This window comes from Monodelphis domestica, chromosome 6 (genome assembly GCF_027887165.1).
Source record: "Monodelphis domestica isolate mMonDom1 chromosome 6, mMonDom1.pri, whole genome shotgun sequence".
NCBI classification, from domain to species: domain Eukaryota; kingdom Metazoa; phylum Chordata; class Mammalia; order Didelphimorphia; family Didelphidae; genus Monodelphis; species Monodelphis domestica.
This window is the reverse complement of record NC_077232.1, coordinates 215,183,772-215,200,224: the sequence shown is the minus strand read 5'-3', so window position 1 is coordinate 215,200,224 and position 16,453 is coordinate 215,183,772. Positions and strand designations below refer to the sequence as shown.

The 16,453-nt window shown below is 33.8% G+C and overlaps 1 protein-coding gene across 2 annotated transcripts in view; it reads right to left on the bottom strand.

Annotated features, from left to right (window-relative positions):
• The window catches only part of GALNTL6 (polypeptide N-acetylgalactosaminyltransferase like 6), a 1,644,699-nt gene that overhangs the window by 1,120,187 nt on the left and 508,059 nt on the right, over positions 1 to 16,453 (bottom strand). The gene's annotated exons all lie outside the window — the stretch shown is intronic.

Sequence of the window (16,453 nt, the reverse complement as noted above, 5' to 3'; positions counted from 1 at the left end):
TAAATTTCCTAATTCCTTTTCTCCTTTCCTCCTTATTCCAGTAAATCCCTTTTTCTCACCTTTTTTTACACAATTAATTCAATCTTCTGCTCACATTTTTGTAGAATCCTTAAAACTCCCCTAATAATGATAATGTTCTTAGAAGTTAATATCTTCCCATGTGGAAACTTAAACAATTTGACATTATTGAGTCCCTTATGACTGCTCTTTTATATTTACCTTTTTTGATTCTCTCAAGACTTACATTTGAGAGCAAAATTTTCTATTCAGTTCTGGTCTTTTTATCAGGAATTCTTGAAAGTCCTGTATTTCTTTAAATATCCATGTTTTCTCTCAGAAGATTAAACTCTTTTTTGCTAATGTTGTCTATCTTTGGTTATAATCCCAGTTCTTTTGTCATCCAGAATATCATATTTCAAGTCCTATTCTCTTTTAATGTGGATCTTGGTCATTCTAATATAACCCTGATTGTGGTTCCACAATATTTGAATGGTTTCTTCCTGGCTGCTTAAAGTATTTTTCCTATGAACCTGGAGCTCTGAAATTTTGTTTTAAAAACCATGGTAGTTTCATTTTGGGATCTTTTTAAAATAGTAATCCTTGGATTGCCTCCATTTATTTTTTAACCCTCCAGTTACAGGTTATTGGGGCCGTTTTCCTTGCTAGTTTCTTGATTATAATGTCTAGACCTATTCTTTGATTGTGACGTGCAGGTAGCCCAATAATTTGTAAATTATTTCTTTTGATCTATTTTCCTTTTCATTTGTTTTTCTGATGAGATATTCACTTTTTTCTTTTTGTCTCCATTTTTTATTGACTCTGTTTTATTGTTTCTTGACATTTCATGGATTCCTAAACTTCTAATTGTCCAAATTGCTTTTTGTAAAGATTTTTTTTAATTTTTACCAATTGCATGTAATAATTTCCACATAAATTTTCTAAAGTTACATGATTCAAATTGTCTCTATTGCTCTCTTCCCTCCCTCTTCCCCAACATGGTAAGAAATCTGATCTGGTTTTTACATGTATAATAATGTAAAAAATATTTCTATATTATTTATTTTCATAAAAGAATAATCATATAAAACCAAAATCCAAAAATAAAAGCATAAATAAACTTAAGTGAAACATAATATGCTTTGATCTGCATTCCATCTCCAACAGTGGAAGTAGATGGCATTCTTTGTCATAAGTCCTTTAGAATTTTTCTGAATCATTGTATTGCTGAAAGTAGTTAAGTCTTTCACAGTTAACTAAATCTAATTTTAAGAATTTTTTTCTCAATGAACATTTATACAGCTTTTTGCATTTTTCCAATTCTGATTTTAAGAAATTAATTTCATCAGTAAATTTTGGTACCTCTTTTTTCAATTGCCAATTCTGTTGTCTAATTTGTTGATTTTTTTCAGTAATCTGTGACTTTTCATTAAGCTTTCAATTGTCGTTTTATGGTTTTGTTCCTTTGCTTTTCTTTCCTTACCTATTTCTTCCTCTACCATTCTTATTTTGAAAATCATTTTTAGCTCTTCCAGGAATTCTTGTTTTTCTTGCATTCAGTTTGTAGGGGCTTTTCTGTTTTGTTTTGTTTTCATTTTAAGGCATTACCTGAAGCTATTTTGACTTCATTGTCTTTTTCTGGGTTTCTATTTTAATCTTCCCTGTCATCATATTAGATTTTAAGTCAGGGTTTTTTTTTGTTCTTTGCTCATTTTTCAACATTATCTTTCCATTTTTATTTTTTTGTTAACATTGAGCTTTGTTACTAGTGCTGGGTTGGAAGTCACTCTCTCCAGCTTCCAATTTTTTTTTTTACATTTTTGTCTTTAGGATTATTTCTTTAGATTGGAATGTTTTCTGTGCTCTTAAAGTGGCATAATCTGAAAAGAAAAGTAGTAAATGTTATCCTGATCTGCACTTTACCCCTTTTCCAGGGAGGGCCCCTGATCCTTTAGGTTTGCAATTGAGACCAATTCCTCTAGCCCAATTTCCTTTGTGACTAAAAACAATATTGCCTCTCAAGGCTTCTCTTATTTACTTGCTCCTCTTTTCCAATGAACTATGATCCAGAATTGACTATCTGCAACAGTTCCCCAAAAGTTCTTGATACCTAGCACATGGATCCCCTGTAATCTCTTTCTGATCAACTTCCAGATCTCCTTACTGTTTTTGCTTTGTTGTGCTGCTTTTACTGTTCTCATCTGGTCCCACCACTGACTTTTCAACTAAGTGGACTTTGGGTAGCTAACAATTTCTATGTCACAGATCTATTTTATACTGGCTAAATTTGTCCTGGACTGAAAGAATGCCTCACTCTGACCTTTAGTTGGCTATTCTACTCCAAAAATAATTTAGAGGTAGTTTTTTAAAGTTATGTTAAAATATCATAATTAAGAATTTGATTTGTTGATATTGATATGGTAATTTGATCAATGAAAGACAGACATGTTTTAATGGAAATTTTCTAAATGAATTAGTGAAATGATATGACATTAAAAAAGATTAAAATTATTCATAAACTTGAAATATAACAAGTAATTTTGTTTGATTTTAGTATTAGACTGATATCTGAATATAAATAATATTTATGTAAATAGATACTATTAAATTACATCAATCTCTATAAATTCTACTTCTAAGTGGAAACAGTAACAAAATGAGCAGTAATAAAAGGTTTCCTTTTACTGCTTCAGACAAGTAAATACTTTAGTCCTATGTTCTAATAACACAACACTAGTGTTTAAGTAGAAAAACAGTAATTGATAGGCTTCCTTCCATTAAAATCATTAAATTAATTTTCTATGTAAACTTTTTCAGTATCATCTCTACAAAGAGAAAGAGCAAAGGTGCAAAAAAGCACATATGAAATAATCCTCTCTCAGATGAAATAGTACAGAAGATGGAATCTATTCTATTAGGTGAATTTTCTTGATTTCACACATCATTAAAGATAGTCCATTTTTTTCTTTCAACAGGCATTAATGAAAAGCAGTTGCTGGGATAAATTATTCCTTAGTAATAATTTAAAGAATTACTGAAATTATATTATGGAAGGACTTCCCCAAATGGAAACATCTAAGCCTCAATCCACATGTATTTGTATATTTCATCTTAAAACAACAAAAGAAAGAAGCAAAGCTTCTTTCCTTTTCACTATCTGCTTTGCTCTGAATGGATATACAAAGCTAATATAGAAGCAGAAAATCCAGTTATGGTTTGGGAGGTATTGGCTGATATTTTGATTTAGATATTGTAATACTCTATTGTTGACCAGAATCTCAGAAAAGATCAGATGAGAAGTGCCTCCATTGAGCTGTAAAGGAATAGGTTTTAGATCTTTTATTTTTTCAGGAATTCTGTAACAGAAGAAGCTCAATGTCAATAGTATGCCTAGAGAGCACAAAGTCAGTAACTTCTAAGAACAAAAAAAAAAGAAAACTATTTTTATTTAATTCTTTGAAAATGACCAAATCTGGATTTATTCCTCTACCCAACTCTTCTCTTTTGTGACATGATATAAATACATAAAATATTAAGAGACACCAAACCTAACATGACAAAGTGGCATAATAGAGTAAGGAAGTCGGGAAGTGAGTTCATATTCCACTTTTAATATTTAGTAGATGGGTAAGTGTTACCTGACTTTGAAGTGAGGTAAACTAAGTCATTAACCAGAAAACCTGTTTTTCCCCGGGGAAAGTAGAAATCAGAACCGAGCTTTCCTCTGAAGGTCAGTCAGCTCAGAACCAAAACAACATTTCAGGCTCTATGAGAAAGCAACTCCCTTAGTGCTGGCAGCTAGGATAAGATATACAGTGGAAGGTCCTGTACCAGCCCACGCCACTGACCAATTTACTTCTGGAAGATAAGGCTGCTCGCTCCATCAAGGTTATGTCTCATAATGAACATTGTTTGTTTGTATCTTGCACCCTATAAAACGGCATTGTAACTTCAGTCTGGTGCAGCTTTTATTATGAAAGTTTGCCCTAGCCAGTGATAAATAAATAATGGTTCCATTCATTTGAACTTGTGGGTGTCTTTATGAAGTGCACACTTTTCTAAGTCCCAGCTCCACTGTGTAGATTATGGGGACAGAAAAGTATTCAATAATTCACACATGGGCCTTTTGTGATATATTGGCATCTAACATATCTTTCCATACATATATGTGTATGTGTGCATGAATACAGAAATAAACTGTAGCTAGCTAGCACTCCTTACTAACAAGCAACATGCTCCTCTCAAAGCCTTTCTTCAATATGGCTCACAATTTTCCAGGTAATTCGGTTTCCATCAGCAGCTCTCCTGGGTTTTGACCAAGAACATGATGTCCCCCCGCCTTGAGACTCTAGTGTCCCTCCACCCTCCCTCACAACCTGATTTCAGCCTCCTTTTGAGTGTGGTCTGCTCTCGTTGGTTCATCAATGCCTTGAGGGAAGGAATTGTCTTTTTCTTATTTGTATCCCTAATGCTTATCACTTATTAAGCACTTAATAAACGCTTATTTACTTTTGACTGACCTAATAACCTTTGTGGATAAAGACAAAGACTGGACCCGTGAATTTGTTAATATAGGCAAATAAATTCCCTCTCACAGTGCATGCTGGTATATTCACTGTAATAATGAACAATCTGGTCTAGAGCACCAAAGGGTAAAGTGCATTGTCCAGAGTTATAGGACCAGTGTGAATTAGGGATAACATTTGAACCCAGACCTTCCTGGCACTGAGAATAGTTCTTTATCCAGCCTACCATGTCAGTATACCAAAGATTCATTTAGGGACAGAGTATAAAGAATAAATAGTAGAATAGCTTGGAGCTAGGAGAAAATCTCTTTGGGGAAAAAATGACAAAATAAAGGAACGGGCATAGGAAGAAAAGAAATACAGAAGCAAACTCCATAAATGGAGGAAAGATCTTTAGATACCTGGAATTTACGTGTACCTTCTGGGTCATCAATATACAAATATAAGATCAACTAGATATGATTGTAATAAGGAATGAAAAGAGAAGGGAGGAAAACTGTGAGACATAAAAGGTTAATTTAGAGATAGATGTGTGGAAAATACTTTTGGTTGGGAACTACAGAATAAGGACATGCCTATAAATTTTTAGCCCTCTTTCTCCCTAAAAGGTACCTGAAAATATCCAATTGGACATTTATCAATTAAAATATAACTGTCCCTAGGAGGTAAAAGACATTACATTGTAATTAAAAAATAATTAACTGTTTAGAGACCTTGATAGCTAGTTGGCTATCAATAGGCCTTGTTTGTATCAGATTCAGGACCAGAATTCAATGGCCAAAAAAAAAAGACATAGAAAAGGACATGAAAGGGTACTGTAGAGAGATGACCTGCTTTATAATTTGCTAAAGAATCGTTCCGTCTACAGGCAAACCAAATAACAGTACAATTTCACTGACCCATGTAGACAATTGAGTTTATTTTAATTTAGCAATGAAAATTATTTCAAAACCATAAAAATTTGTGTTCATTGCAAAAACAAAACAACAAAAAGCATTCATTTAAAGGAAGAGACAGATAGAAAATAAATCTTTCCTGAGAACAGGACACATCTATCTCCTATCAATATGAAACACAAATAATGGTGGACACTTGAAAGACATGCAATTCAAATTCTTGAAAAATAAGATTTTTTTTCTTTTCCAAGACAACACAGCATACTTTTTTCACTCCTCCCTTATTCTACCCCTTCACTTTATTGACTTCAAATGACCTTTCCATTTTATGATAATATACTTTAATTAATATACCAATCAAGCTATTTCACTAAACAGGAGACTATGATTAATTAAATCTAATTGTATAAACAGTCAGAATGTGGCTGGCATATTAAAGCAGAATGAAAAAACAGTTTTGGTGTAAGCACTTCCTTTGAATCTATACTTCTACCTCCCTCACTTTGGGATTGGAAACTGAAAGTTACACCTCATTGAGCTGCCAAAGCTTCTGGAACTCAATTCTAACTTTTAAATATTCAGCCTAAACCTTAAAGCTCCATATAAATGTGAGCTATTATTCTTTCTATTACCATTGGGACAGGCTTTTGTTTTCATCACATAAAGACCAATTTCCCAAATTTCCAGGACCAGTGCTCTGTCGAGAGAACCTCGCTGGAACCATAAACGATAAACTCACGGGCACTTTCGCTTGGGGGGGGATCCAGAAAGAACCTTTTCATTCTTACAACCTCATTGATAGTTATTATTAGCTTGGGTCTGAATCAGAGAATCACGGACTCCTAGAGTGTGAGTGGCAGAAACGACCCAATTGACTCTTTATTCTCACCTTCTACCCAGGATTAGACTACCTTTTATGGCCCAACAACTATTTGAATATCTTTGGCCATGGAAGTAGCCTTCTTCACATTCCTAAAATTCAAATTATTAGGAAGCAATTACTATTATAATATTATATAATTATTATATATAATATATTGTAATATATTATATATAATAGATTATTATAATATAATATAATATTATATTATATTAATCTATTACAAAAAAATCATATCATTTCTATAGTGTTTTGATTTTGGCAAAGTGTCTTTGCCCACATACTAGATTTTCTATTTTTGTGCCTTTGAACTGACTGGTACTCAGACATGGGATGCATCTCTCTTCCCCTCCCACTCGCATTCTTAGAATCTCTCCTTTTTTTAAAATTATCAGCCCACAGACCACTTTCTAATCTACTTAGCTAATGCTGGCTCTCCAAATTGTATGTACACAGCTTCTTCCATGAAAGAATGTAAGATCTTTATGGATAGGAACATATTTTCTTTAGACTTTATATTCTTGGTACTTAGTATTGAGTCAATTATTTGATGAACAATTTGCTTTCTTTACAACAACAAAAGAAAGAGGGAAGCAATTACTCTTATTAGCTCTATTTTATAGCTGAGAAAACTGAGGCTTAAGGAAGTTCTATTACTGTATTGTCACATAACAAAGAATTGTGTAAGTAAGCATTGGGTTTTGCATCCTCCTACTTCAAAGTGTGTTTTTGGCACGTTTTGTGCATAGAGGACAATCTCTTTCTCATGTTGAGACAAGCTCTGAATTGCCAGCCTACTGTTCCTCGTTTGACTTCCCGGATGGAGATCAAACAGGCCTCCTCCTTCTAGATGGAATCCCTTTACAAGCCTAAATCTGACACTAGTCACAGTTTAAGATGTCAGAAGATCACAAATGAATTATGTAGGCACTATCGTCATGGTTACATAGGCATCACTCGTTTTTAAATTCTGTGCATTTAAACCCTAAGTGTCTGATTACTGGAACTGAGCATACATTGGAATGAGAAACAGAGCAGCTACATAGCTTCCACCTTTTCTGCTCTCTGGGAATAAAATTGATGATCTCAGATACAAAGGCAGAGCTTTCCATACCATTAGATAGAAGTGAATTAAGGATGAGGGTGAGTGAGAGTAGGTAGTATACATGGGAGAAACTGAAAAGCTGAACCCATGAATGCAAAGATATTATTCAATATTTCTTGTAATATTTTATTCCGTAATATTTAGTTGTTTTCACTGAGTATGACATAATTCATATAATCCAAGTTTCAAAGAATATACACAAATCCTTATCCTGTACATATGTTAATAGAGACTCTCAGAGGAAAGTGGTTTCTTGAGAATCTCATCATATATATACATATATAATATGGCTTATTAATGCCCTCATGTTGTACAGACACAGAACTATTTTATCTCTGTTAGGTGAGGGCATTTGAATTTTTTGGTTGAAAGCCTGAAAGTCAGTTCTAGAACTTAATGGATTCTACTATTGAAGAGCCATTAGCAGCTCCAAATACTATTTTTGAATTTTTCATCATCTATGTTGATTTCTCTTAGTCAAGATTCCTTGAAATGTTATTTAGAATGTTTTATTGAATTTTTACAAATTAAAGGAAAATGAAAAAAAAAGTAATTCTGAGGTGTTCCTTTTGTCATTGTATTCTCTTTTCATTGATTTGCAATTTTCTCTTTAAATGATGCTACTAACAGAGTTCATAGCTATCTTTAAAACATACTTAAATATATCCATATATTTATTATTTCATTGTTTTGAGTACTCCCTCCAGCAATAGAGATCCTAATTCTTCCAAATTTTAACAAATGATTTTGTGAGTTGGCAAGGAAGGAAGGAAGGAAGGAAGGAAAAGAAAGAGAGAGAAACAAAGAAAAGTAATTAAAAGTTAAATAAAAGGAAAAATAATGCTACTTGGTAACCAATATTTTGATGACTAGTGGCCCTAAGCCTGTATCTCAGTGATTTCCAATTTGGTAGGATGTCTCAGAGCTGGTATACTGCTAGAACAACCTTTGGGAAAGCATAATTCCTTGCCACAATGAAATATTATCAGAAGATATTAGTGGAGAACATGGACAAGCATATATTAAATACAGCACGGCTTGCCTGCTTGTCCTAATCCTCTACTCATAGGTTCCCAAGCTAGCCAGGGAGATAGATAAAAATAAATAACTCATGCTATTATTTATGATGTCTTTTCATCATAAAGATCCTGTGCAATAGAGTGTACATATAGGATTACCCCCATTTTATTCATTATTTCCATTGCAAATTCCAGCATCATTCCAAACAACTTACTTCTTAGCCTCCTTACTTTCTTTTACTTCACATTCATGAAATAGCTGTGCGATCTGGCCCTTTCCATCTCTACATCTCTCACATCTTTCCTATTCTTTCTATTCACAGAAATGTTTTCTAGCTCATATCACTTTGAGCCTGGACAGTCCCATTATCCTCCTAACTGGTTGCTTTGATTTGAATTTCTCCCCATTTCAATCCATTCAACACATAGATATAAACTCAATTTTCTTCAAGTGCAATTTTGAATATGTCTCCTTCCTATTCAATAAACTCTATTCACTTCCTATTACTGACCTGGTTGGCCAAGCAGTCAGTTAGCTAGGACTAATGCATCACTTACTTTGTGCCAGGCACTGCTTTAAGCATTTGGGTAGATGAGGAAAGGCAAAAACAATGATGAAAGTCAAAAACAAAACAACTACCAATTTCTGCTCTCAAGGTCAGGGCATAATAATGGGGGAGATGACATATAAATTACTATATGTAAACAAGATATATACAGGGATAATCTAAGAAGGAATGGAACATGTAGGATTTTAGCAGGACTTGGAAACTAGAGAAGCTTGGAGGGAGAGATGAGGATGGAGAAAGACCTCAGCAAGGGGGAAAGCCAGAGAAAATCTAAGGATCAGAAGATAGATAGTTGTGTTCAACAAACACTGAAGAGGCCCATATCAATCACATAAAACATGGGGGCAGGGGATAATTAAAGTATAAGGAGATTGTAAAGCCATGGAGATGCTCTATTATAAAGGTTTTCAAAAGCCAGAGGATTTCTTATTTTATCCTATGAATTGGTGATGGCCAACCTATGTCACAGGGGTCAAAGACGGCATGCAGAGTCCTCTCTGTGGGCATGAAGCCACCCTCCCCTAAACCCAGTTTGTTACTAGAAGGGTGGAGGCACTTGATTGGAGCTGCTCCTTTCCCCCTCTCCACCACACCTGATGACATTTTTTCATATCACCTGCCCCTCTGCCCAGCAGTGCAATGAAAGAGCATGGGGGTAAGGCAGGTAGCTCACAGGCAGCTGAGCTGGAGGGGATTAGAATGCTAAGGCCAATTCCCTCCCCCTCTACACTTGCTGAGGACATTCCTCACTTCCTCCCTCCCCTGTGTAAGAGGGGTTGGACAGGACTTGCACAGCACTTGATGGCAGGGAGGGGCATGGCACTTGATCTCTGGGGAGCCGCAGGCACAGCACTCCGTCTGGGTGGTAGGATGGGGACAGGGACAGGCACTCCATCTCTGAAAGGTTAACCATCACTGCTATAAATGATAGAAAGTATCTGGAGTGCATTGATAGGTGATACTATCAAGCATAATTTTGGAAGACTACATTGGCATCTTATTGGAGAACAGATTGGTAGGGATTGGATTATATGGTAATTAAGTATGATTAACATGTAAAACACTTCAAAAATATTAAGGCAGGAGGACAGATGAACCAGAAGGCTGTTGCAGTAGTCTAGGAATGAAGCTATGCGGGCCTGCTCCAGGGAACTTGCAAAGTAACAAGAGAGAAGGAGGCACAGACAAAATAAGGGTAGAATCAATAAGCCTTTGCCACCAATTAGATATAAGGGATGGAGCAGGGTAAAAGAGATAAAAGAATCAAAGACACCTAAGTTATGAGCCTAGGAGAGCCTGTGTAATTGAGATGATCATGGTATTGTCCAAAGAAATAGACTAGTTAGAAAGAAGGAAGAAGTAGGGGAAAAGATGAGTTCAGTTTTAGACTCTCAAAGATCTCTTCCATTTGGCCTTGAAAGACCTTCCTGCCTTGGTTCTAACCTACCACAATGATGGCATTGTATATCACTGTTCTTCTCATATCCTATAACCCATTCAAAATGATTTCTTTCTGAGCCTCAGAGGTGGTAGACCATTGAAAGAGCTGCCTTCCATGCTTGGAATGCATTCTCTTCTAACTTTTAAAAATCCCTTGTTTCCTTTGAAATTCTACTCATTCAACACTTGTCATGAAAGCTTTGTGGATAACTGTAGTTGCTCTCTTTCCTGTGGAAAATCCCATGGATTTTCCCTGTATTTTGTAGAGTATGTATGTATGTAAACACACAATACATATATAAATACACATATATATGCATACATACATGCACATGTATTTATGTGTATTATACATGCATGAGATTTTCCCCCAAATAATTGCCATATAGGGCTTTTTGGTGAGAGTCAAATATGATTAACATGTAAAACATTTCAAAAATATTAAAGTAACATTATTATAATTTCTTATATTATGATTATTATTTTCTCCTGGAGAACAACAATCAAGCAAGCTGTTTTATTATAGCTAAAGGCCACAAAATGGTAAAAAATCTTTCTTGGAGTTCTCATTTCTGCTGGAAGAGGGGAAAATCCCATTTTAAGGGAAAATAACAGCAGAGAACAGCCCTGCTTCAGTTTCAATTTTTACTTATCCAAGAAATTTGAATTGAATTGAAATCTAAGAAACTCAGAGTTCTGAGAAAAGGCTACAATTAAGTCAATAAAATTCTAAAATATGGTCATGTATTTTCTTTTCTCATCCTACCAACCATTCACACACAAACACCCATGCCCCCACACACCACAAAATCCAAACCAAACCAAATAAAAGCCAATTTGATTGCAAAGGAAAGGGTTTGGGAAAATAAGATAACATAATCTGAGTTAGATCAATCTACCTTAGCATTTCAAAATTGAACATATCTATCTTAATATGACATGGTTTCAAACAATTGAAAAAACCAGAACAATTTGGAAACAAAGTCATTCTACTCTACTAATCTGTACTTTCTCTTCCCCCTTCAAATGATTATTGGCATTGATAATAAGAGATTCCTTCTAAAGAGCTGACTATAGTTAAGCCTTTCCCCTATCCGATCCATCCTGCACACACAGCTACAGCTATGACAATGAAAGAGTCTTAATGACCCTCTATTGTCTAGAGCATATATGTGTGTGCATGTATGTATGTGTGTGTGTATATATATATGTACATATACATATATATGTATCTGGATAGTAATAGAAATATTTTTCTATGTATATGTAGATTATAGATATAGAATATCTACAACTAAAGCTGATATTTGTTTTCATACTCTATATTGCTTTGTTTTTCTCTGCACCCAAAACTTCCACTAATGCTAATAACAAGGAATTTGTAGAAAAGAACTGATTTCCTTTGAATCAGCAGATTTTCCAAACAGTATAAAATGAAACTTTGGTGTTGCTTATTCACTAGGAAAACGGAATTTGGTGTTTATAAAATGATTACTTCTTGTAAATTCCACCTCTTCTTAGAGAAGTGGTGAGAATTTTAATTTGTAAATGTTTTACAGTTGTCCTGAATAAAACATGATCTTTATATCATGGGTGATTTTTGGACAACTTAGAAGAAGAAAAAATGTATGATAAGATACACTCACAATACGAAATACCAGAAGTTTTTGTTTTTTGTTGTTGTTAATTTCTTTTTGTTTTTATTTTCTTAGGATCTCTTTTACCTTAAAGAGCAATCATGGATTTGGGATGACTTTTATGTTATCTGCTTCATTTTTCAGTTTTGCACATACAACTGATTTGAGAGATGGATGTTTTACCTACATTATATATTGAGAAGCTGACCCAAAGAAAATGTGACAAATTAAAACGTAAAATATTAAGGACATTATGAAAAAAGCATGCATATAAATACATATACTCTGAACATGGGATTGCTAAATGAGAATTAATATGCAAATTCAATGGGAAAGAGGAAATTAAGGGAAAAATCTAGTGCCTAATTAGTATGAGAGTTCCTTTAAAATTATTATCTGTGGGAAGAAAAGTTGCTATTTAGTGTCTGGGGTAGAAAACTGGCCTTGGAATTGGAAAGACTTGTGGCCACGGCCTGCCTCTGACACATACTGGCTCTGTGACTTAAAGAAAGACTCTTAATCTCTCAGTGTCTAAGCAATTATCTAAAGCTCTAAGACAAAGCACAGGTATGGATTGACATCACTATATAGAGTTGCTTATAAGGACATCCCTAAAAACACTGAAATTATGGGGTGGGGGAAACATTAATTCCCTAAACTTAAGTAAAGCATTTATTCTAATAATGAGTAAAATTTAAATAATCTTTAAACCTCAATTGAGGTTAATACTTTCCTTCTAATATATTTAAATACTTATAGGAACTACCTAAGCAGAGTATAAATGCTCATAGGCATTTCATTGTAACAAGAATATTGATTCACATAAAACATATTTTCTTCTTACCATTATTATCTCCTTAAGTTCCCTTAGCAAATTAATTCAAATAGAAGTAAAATGATCACAGATCCTCCATTAAAAGCCTCAAAAATAATCCACACTTCATTCAGAATTACATGTTCCATTTTATCATTGTATAGTATTGCCCTGCATTGCCTTCTGTTTGAGTAGTCTTAGCTCCACTATTTCATTTATATCCACACAGCAGAATAGAAGTGGTCATGTTTAAGGTCTCTAATATATTTGAGTAATTTAATTTTAATGTGTTAAATATTACTACATTTATAATTGGTTTTATCAGCATAGAAAGGAGCCCTTCTCAATGAATTGTTAGGTGTTTATTATCTAACAGAAATAAAAGATATGAGAAATGCTCCTGAAAAACAAGCTGATAGTTTTAGGATTTTGTTGTACAGCTTTCTATTACTTTTAGAATACAACTATATTCTTTACTATTTTCCCCATGGTAAACTGTTCACCAGATGAGTCATAAATTCATTTCCCTTTCTTGCTGACAAATATGTTTTACTTGTCCACACAATATTCACCAGTCCTTCATATAATTACTTATGTCATGCTCTTATTTGTCAAAAGTAAGAATTGAAAACTAGGAACTGGTAGCCTTAAAATACAGGAATAATATTTCTCTTGAGGCATGGCCCCATTTCTTAGACTCTAGGTCTTAAGTGTAGCATATATAAATGCTATGAAATCATGCTCAGTGATTTAACTATAACTCTATAATATTCATTTAATTTATCCATATCTAAATTTGGTGAAAAAGATAAGACAAATACAATCAGCAACTATATAGTTGATCAAATTAGAACAACTGGTTTTCCAAGGAAAAATAACATGCTAATGTCAACAAAACCCTTATTCTATATTGGAGCAGGTCAGTTAAATTTAACACTAGAGCATAATCTCAACTATCTTGCTGTCTCATAGATTCATGGTACTGATCTCAAGAGAGCATGGGAGAGAATACAAATGGGAGTATGCCAATCTGTCACCAATGAAAGAAAATCAACTCATAGCTAATGAGTTTACATATATATGTATATATATATACATATATGTGTAGAAGTATCTCTCTATGTTATCATCACACATTCTTGGACATTTAAGAGACATATGTGCTGGGCACTGGATTAAGTTCTGGGTTATGAAAACAAAGGAGTCCCTTCCTTCAAAGAACTTACTTTTATTATCTAAGGATTGACATTGCTGGCACAGAGTGTTGGGTTAGGTCATCTCTACTTTGTTGACTCTAAAATCCTATTATTCAAGTTTAAGACAGGGAGAAATGTGATATAAAATATGCTTAGATCAGAGGTAAAAAGGAAAGAGAAAGATGGATTGATAGAGGTGAAGGAATTCTGATATATTTTAATGATGGTGGGAGACTAATATATACATATATATTATGAATAGGAATTTACTATTAAATTAACTAAGAAAGCAGAGGTATATATATTATTTTGAGGCATTTGTTTAGTTTTGTTTGTTTCAGGAAATTTCTTATTGACACAGCTAATAATAATTAAGTCATCAAATATGAAGATACTCCTGGTGGCTTCGCTGGCCAGAGGAGAGCATTTCTGAGTAGAAAAGTTACCCAGAACACTCCTTTAAAGGCTTGATAAGCATCCTGGCAGCTGATTTTTAAATGCCTGTGAAAGTTCACCTATAGACTTCCATCTGCTTGGGTTGAATACTACCTCAGGAGAATGGTGTACCTGAGGTGAATCAAATCTGGCCAGTAGCAGATTGTAGTCAATTTCCTGTGAACTTCAGTTTCTCCTCAGTGAACCTGAGGTGGCTGCCAATGGCCAAGAGCATTCTTCCATCTGCTTCTGGTGAAAGTTTGCTGTTCACTGCGGTTGGGACTCAACATGAATCATTTACAAGCAAAATGTCATGCTGCAGAGGCCACAATATGCTCAATTAATTTAATGTACCTGAGGAGAAATGCTATTGATATACGTCTATCTATTTGAGAATTCTGATGGGGCCAATTTGGACATGAAAAATCATTTTCAAAAGTAGGGGTAGGCTTTTTCAAATTTTGAAAAAATAGCTTGCCCTCACATTATTCTATAAATATATAAATTACCCTGTGTTATAATTATCTGATCTTGAGGGAAGTTGTAATGTTGTAAATCTTGTAATAAGGAACTCTTGATTTAGGAACTATCTTTACAAATGAAAATCAGCAGATCTTTTATGATTTTGGAATTGATGAATACTAAGAGTCTATTGACTTGCTTCTGAGAATAAAATTATTATTATTGACCATGATAACAATATGGATAACATCTTTATAGTGCTTAAAATTTGCAAAAAAAAAATTGTATATGCTATTTCTTTTGAGCCTTGCAGAAATCTTGAAAAGCAGGTGCTATAAGTATTTACATTATGCAGATGAGGAAACTGAGGATAAGATAGGTTAAGTGATTTGTTCAGGGAAACACAACTAGAAAGTATCAATAATTCCAGAGGAAAGCAGTATTTTGGGTAGATTAATACACTAGATCTATTCTGTAGAGGATATCCTTAAAGGCCTGGACAAGAATCATATGGAATGATAGATGGTATGTGGATAAGTTTCAATGTGCTTAATGGGAGAAAATTACAACATTCATCTCCCCTAAACAAAAAGATATCTTATAAATAACAATTTTATTAATCATAATGTTCTAATGGTTTACATTTAAAAATAATTTTGTTTCTACAGAAAAGCTTGCAATAACCTAAGAAGCAGGAAACTTGTATTGTGGCTCATAACATATGAATTGGAAGAGTAATATAGTTCAACTCCATACCTTTTTTTTTTCCAATGCAGGAAAAACTTGAATCTAGAAGAGGTCAAGTCAAGCTTTGTCAAGTGAAGTTAGGAAGTATTTATTATGTGTTAATAAGCACTGTATTTACTTTTGTGGCTACAAAGAAAATAGAAGACAGGCCCTGCTCTCAAGGAATTTGCAGTCTAATGGGGAAGACAATATGCAAATATTTCTACACAACGTAAATATCTGTGGAATAAATTGAACCATGTTTTGGTGTGTTTATACCCTGAAAATACCCCATCATTGCTTGGTCTGTAAGCAAACGAATTGTTCAGAGATTTATCAATGAACTCAAAGAAGAAACACATGGGTGCTATCAAGAAAATTGTTGAACAGGCATAAAAGGTCAAAACTCAGATAACATACATTTGTGTGTATGTATGGCTTTATTTGCAATAATTGAATCAAATTTTTTAAAAAACAGCTCACGATGGATTCATTTTAAATTACTGAAAGATTTTTAGCTCTCAAATACATTCTGCAGTCCTTTCAAGAATCTCACACAATACTAATTAAAAAAAAATAGTCTGGTTTCTGTGTGTGTATGTTTGCTTTATTTGCAATTTTAGCAAATTTAGTATATTTTATTTGTTATTTTAACAAGTTTAATACATTTTAAATTTTAAACACAACCATCTTTCCAAAGAGTATAGATACAAATAATTTAATTTTAAGCAGAAATGAGAAGGCCTTTGGT